Source organism: Dysidea avara, chromosome 4 (assembly GCF_963678975.1).
Source record: "Dysidea avara chromosome 4, odDysAvar1.4, whole genome shotgun sequence".
Classification (NCBI taxonomy): domain Eukaryota; kingdom Metazoa; phylum Porifera; class Demospongiae; order Dictyoceratida; family Dysideidae; genus Dysidea; species Dysidea avara.
Window position 1 is genome coordinate 19,410,862 of NC_089275.1, and position 9,075 is coordinate 19,419,936.

General features: G+C 39.5%; 1 pseudogene; it reads right to left on the bottom strand.

Annotated features, from left to right (window-relative positions):
- LOC136254084 (splicing factor 3A subunit 2-like) overlaps nucleotides 1–8,375 on the bottom strand; it is a 34,899-nt pseudogene extending 26,524 nt beyond the window's left edge.
- Nucleotides 8,376–9,075: the final 700 nt, after the last annotated feature.

A 9,075-nucleotide genomic window follows, 5' to 3' on the forward strand; every position in this document is an offset into this window, starting at 1 on the left:
ATGTACCATGCATGCTACATGCAACCTACAGGATCTCCTAAACATGTATGTCATCAGTGTTAAGGTTACGGTATAGTCACGGGCAATCAATCAAAATTTTGAATGCCTATCGATACTTTTTGAGAAGCCCATAAAACCAGTCTAGCAGCATGACAAGTTTTAAATGAAGCTGAAGCCCTTCATATTTAATGTTTTTATGTAGCTATAGTGTAGTTTGAGGCAGGTGGAACACTGCAATTTGTTGTAGTAACACAGGTAAGCCGCTCAGCTCCAGCTGTCACTACCATGTTTTTCCGCTGCAGGCTCTATTGGCATTCCTGGGGCATAGTGATACTGTGCATTAAATTTAAGTCCTGTGGAAGCGTTTTTGGCGTGTTTCTTCCCAGTGACTCAGATACAAGCCTTCAAAGAGTTTGTTTCACTCTAAAAACTACTAAAAGTTCAATAAAACGTCTATACAACCACTAACTTAAAAAATCTCTTCCACAGGACCTAGATATTTTAGTTGTTTAGTCACTTGTGTTGAAATTATAAGGATTTAGTAATCTGTTAGTCTGGTTTTCTGCAGCACATTTTTATAAAACATAGCTACCACACACCGAAGAACAGTCATTGTTCTGCAGTAAAACAAACAAGCACAATTACCTGTATTGCTAACACAACACAGTTGTTGAAATTATTTATCCCTGCTTGGTTTAAAGCAGGTTTTGTAATTTGTTCCGCCCACGCATTTTAAGACTATTCCATAACCTTAACATACAAGCATGTTTCATGTAACAAGCCATGAATTTCAGACATGTTTCCTACATGTTGCATGCATGTAACATGAATACTAACATGCATCTTTTGTCAACATGATGTCATAACATGCACTGATACCAAAACCTGGCATGCATAGTGTATGTCATTGCTATGGTTACTGCTATATGTAATGGCTACCACTCTGCTATGTGAAGCTGTAATAGCTACCACTCTGCTATATGAAGCATCACTGACTACTTGGGATCACCTACAGTATGTAGAACAGTCATACACACACAATAACTTTGAAGTTTCAATTTGTATTTATAATCTAATGACCGAGCGTCAGTTTTCATTGTGGGATTCTACATGCACCATGCCAACATGCATGTACTATGCATGGTACATACATGATACTGGAAGATGGTCACTTTATGCATGGTACATGTACCTCACATACATGAAACACTCATGTTACAGTAAACATGCATGGAGGCTGCACGGTACATACATGCACAATATTTCGAGCTGGGAAACTACCATATAAGGGAAAGTTTTGATGGCACAACTTTCGCGGCAGGGTAAACAAACTTATTCACGGTTATAATCTGCAGTGGACAAAAGTATGGCAGCACCCATTCAAACGTGCATGTAAACAATTAAGCAGGCGTGGCTCATGACAATTATACATACACCTGACAATCAATTACAGTGGACGTGGCTCCACATAAGCGTACACAGAGCAATGGACATGGCTTCGTGCATACCTTCAGACTGCTGCAACACACCATCCTAAAAGGGTGTGGTTCCATGTATGTCTAGCTACAGACAGTGACGCACAATCCCAATAAGTGGGCATGGCTCATGAAAGAAACTGGGGTACTACAGGCCATTTAATTGTCAAGCAAATTTCACAAATTTCACCAATCTGCTCATCACCAACTAGCACCGCATTTATGGGAAAACTTTCATGATATTTGACATGATATTTGACAAAATCTTGCAATCTGCAAAAGTTTCACAAATGGTAGCACATTCATGGACAATAATTTTTGATGGATTTTATGATGACATTGATAAGGCAGAACTACACAACAAACAATCTTGACTGTGTTGATAACATGGGAAGTGTACTTTATGTATAGTAATGTAGATATCAAATAGATAAGTTAGTACATTCACACAAAAGTGCACATAAGTATACACCAAGCGCGCACGCACACACACACACACGCACGCACGCACGCATGCATACACACACTTACATACCTCAATGTTAGACACAACTTGCATTCATACAGTATGTTGATCTCCAGATGGTTTCTCATAAAATAAGGATCCTGAATAATGTACAAAAACATAACACATACATCAATGAAGGTGACACAATAAAAATTGTATAAGCAGACCTTAATTTAATTTTGAAGGTGCAGAGGACAAATGTCCTTACATATTCACAAATGTAGACATAGAGTCAAATTGTACAGACATGAACTAGAGGAGCACTTTACACTGTTGGAATTGGAATAGGGAGTTTCCATTGAAAGTTTTGAGGTTAAATACAACCACATCACTGCAACAAATCACCCGGCTGTGGCCATTACAGCTGCTGGTGATAGCTGTACACAAAGGGGAGGTGGCATTGGACACTCAATTACAGGTATGGCTAGTCAACGCTAATGATGCTCATACTCAAGAGGTTTGCATTAGAGTATGGTAAGGTTTGGGAGGAACAAACTGGGCTATAGTGGTAAACCAGGTATAACCACTAGTAAAGGCCAGGTATAAGTATAAAACAGTAGCAGTTGTATTTCATTATTAATTATTATCGAAGGAAGTACCCAAAATTCAGCAAGTTATCTGTTCATCAGCAATATTATACATTACTGGTGTCCTTTGTTTGTTCTCTGTCCTTAGATCATGACATAGACTGATTATACTAATTGTTGGAAAGGTCTCAGGATGGATGGGCCACTTTGACTTCTCCAATACAAACTCCATACATTTTACCTCAATTTGTATTTTCAATAATTGCACAAACATCATAAAACTTAGTATCATTCAACTCCTTATGTAATATTTGTAACATGGGCATGAGGGCTTTGCCTGATGTGTATACCCGACTGCCCGAGAGCTGCAGGCCCGAGGGCAGAAGGCATGCCCCATGTTACAATTAATATGTAACACTTCTCAGGCTGAATGCCCCGTGTTACAACTAATATGTAACACTTCTTAGGCTGATAGCCTATGCAGGATGATCAATCACCCAAGCCAATACAAGAGTAGCCACCGGATGTATTATATATGCACACCTAAAATTTTCGATTATGGGTCAGCAGCTAGTACATTCTGGTTACGTTCGGTTATGATAAACGGACATATCCTAGAGATATCACGGAGAATTTCCGTTACGCAAGTTTAATGTTTTAGTCAGTACTATTGAATCATTTATGGGAAAACTACGTAGTTCACTAAAGGCCTAGACAGGTAAGCTTGCTTGTAGAGTGGTTACTCCTTGCAAAGTGGTAGCTTCGTGATGGGGGTGTGTCCATATTCGAAAACGTGCGGAAACAATCGAATGAATAAGCTATAGCACTAGTTTTCACCTTAGCCCAACGTTTTTCAACTCGTAGGATGGCAAGGGTAACAAAACGCTCTCCGTTTGTGTGGTTTTCAAGGTGAAATCCAAGTTGTGCATCCTAATCAAGTGAGTATTATTCGATCCCCACAATCGATTTCGGCATCTACGACTATATAATCACAACCCAGTTGTAGACAGGCTACATTTCGTATGTAGCCCGGCTAGCTGGGCTACATACGAAATGTAGCCCGGGCAGCTCCTTTGATCTGAGGTGTGAAAGTGTTACATGAATTGCTGTATACTATTCCACCCGAAATTTGTAATCGCCATGGTAATGGCGTGATACTACTATTAAAGCTCTACACATCAATAGTATTCCTCAATACATGTATTTTATGATATAGTGCCATCACATATTTGACCTTTGGTGACCTTTGTGGCCACTTTTGCACAGAAATTTGACCATTTCTGTCTTTTTCTCCCTGAGGCATTAATTGATGTGTTTAAAAAAACATGGTACCAAAGTAAAGGTCTTTTTGAACTAAACAACTTGGTTTTATTTGAAGTTAATAGGTAATTCCATTTTGAAGTTATAATCACTTTTGCAAAATTCTTTGAGTTTACCTGCCTTTATGGGAGGTACAGTGGAACTTCGGTTATCCAAACCCCAATGTGTCTCAGGCAATGGTAAAAGTGCTAAGATAAGTGAATTATTATGGTAACTGAAGGCCATACATTTTTATACAGAGCTTTGTTGAAATACTCTAATAGAACATACACTTGTACTGAAATACTCTAATAGAACAGTCATTTTCAATTTCAGGTCAGGTGAAGATAAAGACAAAAATGATTAAATTTCTGGGCAAAAATGCCATAAAATTCACCAAAGGTCAAATCTGCAATGGCACTATATCAAAAAAAATTATGTCATGAGTACTACACTTATGATTGTACTAATGGTATCATTGTGGTTATTGTTATGTAAACAAAAACAACATAGTCAATTTCTTTAGTTTATAGTGAGTATTTAGATTATATAGATGGTTATTATGATGCAATTCAGCCAGAATTTGGCTGCGAATGGGTTAAACCTCATTAATAGAAGTTAATGCTAAAAACCCAGCCTGAACAAACAACAGAATCCCAACCAACAATTTACAAAGGTGTATTACACTCCAAAGAACTATTCTATAGTTTACTTACAGCAATATAATTCGCCTACTATAAAAAGTTTATACTTTACACTATTACATAACAAACACGTACCGTAAGAGACGAAAGTTTGGAGGGACTAAAGTTTGGCGAATTTGGCGAATTCGTAAAATTCGCCAAACTTTAATTCGCCAATTTTAGCCAAGTGCCAGCTGCGGGTGTGAACACGTGTTAGCCAGCTAGTTGAGGTGTCAGCGATGTCTATTCTGAATTACTTTAAGCTTAAAGAGAAGCTCAAAACTATTGATGATCAATTACCTCGTCCAGATGGACCCTTGAATAAGGAAGTTGGGATTCCTCGGTTAACTATTGTTTCTGCCAATGTCGCGGTTCGTTCAGCGATCGCCTCTCAAGGCAGTTCAAGAGGGCCGTATCTCCATTTAACTCCAGCCCAGAAGTTCCAAATTGGAAAGAGAGCTAGTGAGCATGGAACTACTAACGCACTGCGTTATTACAAGGCGACTTTTCCAGACCTACCCGAGTTAAAGGAAACCTCGGTAAGGAGGTTTAAAGATGCCTATAGAGAAAACCTGAAAAAACGGGTGCGATGTGATAATGCTGATGAACTAAAGGAGCTACCTAATAAAAAAATGGGAAGACCACTGCTGGTTGGTGAAGACATCGATCAACAAGTGAAAGAATATTTGAAGTTCTTGCGAAAGAAGGGGTCGGTAGTTAACACTGTTGTTGCAATAGCTGCAGCAGAAGGAGTCATAAAAAGTATAGATGCAAACTTGTTGGCATATGATGAAAATGGGATTCGTGTCAATGAAACAGGTATTGAGCTAACCAAATCATGGGCAAAGAGCTTGCTACATCGTATGGGGATGGTGAAAAGAAGAGTCAGTAGCAAGGCCAAAGTTGACGTTGAGAATTTTGATCGCATAAAAGAAGGATTCCTGTTGGATATACAAAATGTTGTGTCCATGGATGAAATTCCTCCTGCCCTAGTGATTAATTGGGACCAAACAGCAATTCAATATGTGCCCACTTCATCATGGACCATGGAGGAGGAGGGAGCTAGAAGAGTCGAGATAGCAGGGAAAGATGATAAGAGGCAAATTACCGCTGTTTTAGCTGGCACTATGAGTGGCGAGTTCCTACCTCCTCAGTTAGTTTATGAGGGCAAAACACGTCGCTGTATCCCAAAAGTAAGCTTTCCAAGTGGTTGGGATGTTACTTACACTGATAACCATTGGTGTAACGAGTCTACAATGAAGGATTACATACATAAGATAATCTTACCATATGTGCAGAAAAAAAGACAAGAGCTGAAGCTATCCTGTGACTATCCTGCTCTAGTTCTATTTGACAATTTTAAAGGCCAGTGTACAACCAACATTCTTACCACCTTAGATAACAACAACATCAACGTTCTTTTGATCCCTGCTAATTGTACTGATCGTCTGCAGCCCCTTGATATAAGTATCAACAAGCCTGTCAAAGAATTTTTACGAGGTAGATTTCAAGAATGGTACTCGAAGCAGGTGTGTAACCAGTTGAAAGGAGAGGAAGAAAGAAGTCCTATTGATTTACGTCTGAGTATACTAAAGCCATTGGGAGCAACATGGATGATAGCTGCGCATGAATACATCGCTAGAAAACCAGACATTGTCAGTAATGGCTTCAAATTTATGAAGGACATTTTAGATGTATGTTAGTAACAAAACTATAATCCCACTTTCATGAGCTATTAATCTGTTTGTTAAATTAGTGTAATATATTATCAACAATGGTGATTACAAATAAAGTTAAAAGTATATGAAATACATTGTTCAGTTATTTGCATGGGAACAAAGAAAAGTGCTCATTTTTAAAGCAGGTTACAAGGTGTGATCTCATCACATCTTGCTTCAGATTTTGCCTGCTTGGGTTATGGCCCATTGCTAGAGCTACACCAAAGGCTACAGCATAAACACCGCAATCTTTAGTACCTTCCTGTTTCCTGCATTGCATCATCTTCACTGTTGGCACCTCACCATTGTATGTAAAGCATTTCTCAACAGTGATCAGGGAATTCTTATCAAGATAGCGGAACATGGAATCGTAGACTTTAACAGTATCACAATTTGAGTTTATAGTGGTTGCCACTATCCAATGCCTGCGACTTGGACAATAGATGATCTGTATCCTGTTTGATAGCGTAGTGGTGGTAAGATTATAAGGCCTATCTTTATCTTGTAACAAAGTGGAACAAAGCCCATTGATATGACCAAACTGCTGCTTTAGAAGTTGCTGCGCAAAATTTATTTCACGATCACTCAATTCTTCTCCCATCAATAGTCGCTCCTCATCAAAGCGGGCTTGTTTTTTTGGAGGAGAGCAGACAACTTCTTCTGGAACAATAACCTCTTCAACATGAGAATCTTGACATATTCTATTAGACATTGCTGAAGTATTAGATGTATCTTCAGGCTCAATTTTGATTAAGGTAGTTTTCTCTCCAGAGCTTGTCGGTTCATTGGTGTCTACAATCTCATCTATTCTTGTCTCTATTGCTTCGACCACATCTGTTGATGGGCTTTCATCATGGCATGTTCTCGACAAAGAGTCAATAATGCGCTTATGCAGTTGATCACACTTTTTGGCATCATTAACACTGAAAGTATACCGACATGGCACCTCCAATCCTCCTTGAGGTAAATCCGATGAGTAACGCTTCGTTCCAGTAACAACACATTTTATGTTCCCACCACCCCTTATGAACGACGAAGACAATGGAGATATTCTTCTTGGTACATGGCCGACAATCTTCCTCTCTCCTGTTATAAGCTTCTTGACAGCCACTGCTGACGGATCGTGCGTATTTCCAATCTCTCTTTCGCAGGGTAATTCTTCTCCAATGATAGGGTTTGGCCATATTTCTTTATACACGTGGTAACCATGCACCTTTGAATCAACAACAAAGTAGTAGCGTATAGCCATTTCACGAGACAAGTCACTTCTACCGCACGTGTTACCACGTTACCCGCTAGACATAGCGTATACTATATTTTCCAAGGTAAGGTGAGTATACGATATATGTGTTGGCGCGCGCCGCTATAGAGATGAATTCGCCAAACTTTCTTTCGCCAAAATGTTTAAGGGCCTGATTCGCCAAACTTTAGTCCCTCCAAACTTTCGTCTCTTACGGTACTAGTCTAGGAAGGATCCAGTTATCCCAGTAACGGGACTCAATGAACGTGTCTGTTTCGGTACAAGTGCATCTTGCTTTGAAACACATTTACAAGTTATAGTGAGACTAAAATTTATTATAGAGTGAGTTATGAAGCCATGCCGCCATACAGTGGCAGTGGCCGTTAATGGGTTACCAGTAAAAGAGGTATGATAAGTGACTTTCACAAATAACGTTACAAGAGAGGTATGGGGTTATTCAATAAACAGGAATTTTAGTACAACACACTGTACACTTTGTGGTAAGGGCTCACTTCAGTTCTTCCCTCCACCCCACACTCAAAGGCCACAGTTTTTGCTTGCAGACAGTATACTTCTCACGGTAATTAATATGCAATAAAGAAAATAAAATAGTGCGCATACAAAGGCATGCGTGGCTATTCTAGATGGTACCATAATAGATTTATAGACCCCAGGTTTGGTGCCATACACAAATAGACTAACCCAGCAAGATCAATTGACTCCAGCGCGGGATTTCTGTGGCCTCTCCTGTCGATCTCTGTTCTTTTCCGACCATTCTGGTAGGGAAGAGCGGCTTGTCCGACTGTCCAGAGCTAATAAACATCAATCAATCAATCCTGCCACTCCACCACCTCCTATTCGCAATCCAACAAGATCAAAAAAATTTTTATCACTCGTGCGCTTTTGATAGACACGAGGATTACTCGGGAACCGTAATCCTCTGGTAATCCACCGTACACTTGCAAAGCTGTTGCGGTTTATTAGCTAGCAAAATATAAAATAAAATAATTATGCTAGCTATATAGTTATTGTTTTTTTAGACATTACCAACTACTGGTATTTTAAGTCTTTTAATTCTTCCTCACTGATGCATCTTTGTCAATGGAAATAGTACTCAGGGCCTCCCAGAGAAATTAAGGGCCCAGGGCAAAGAGTTAAAGTGGGGCGGAGGTTTCCATTCTGAATCACAACTTCACCCAACCTGGAATTCGAAAACCAAAAAAAAAAAAAAAAGATCATTACAAGCTGACAATAACAATAGCTACACCTCACCAACCATATCTCCTTATTTATAAGCTTGCTGCTTACACTGCTCCTCTGAAGAATACTGTGACTGCTCTATTAGAGCATATAGATATTATAGTATTTAGATCTGACTGCTCTATTAGAGTATATCGATCTTTTAAACAGGTATTCAAGGGGCCCTTCATGAGACCTCCTGGGGCCCCTTTCAGGCTGGAGCCCAGGGAAAAATGCCCCCCCTGTGGGTGGCCCTGATTGTACTACAGTAGCTACCTAGCACCAGGTGAGTTCCGTTGCTCTGTTCAGTATCTGATACTCAGTGTAATTGAAGAGAGTAACTTGATTGATCTGGTGCTACAAAATGAAGTTACAATACAGCTATC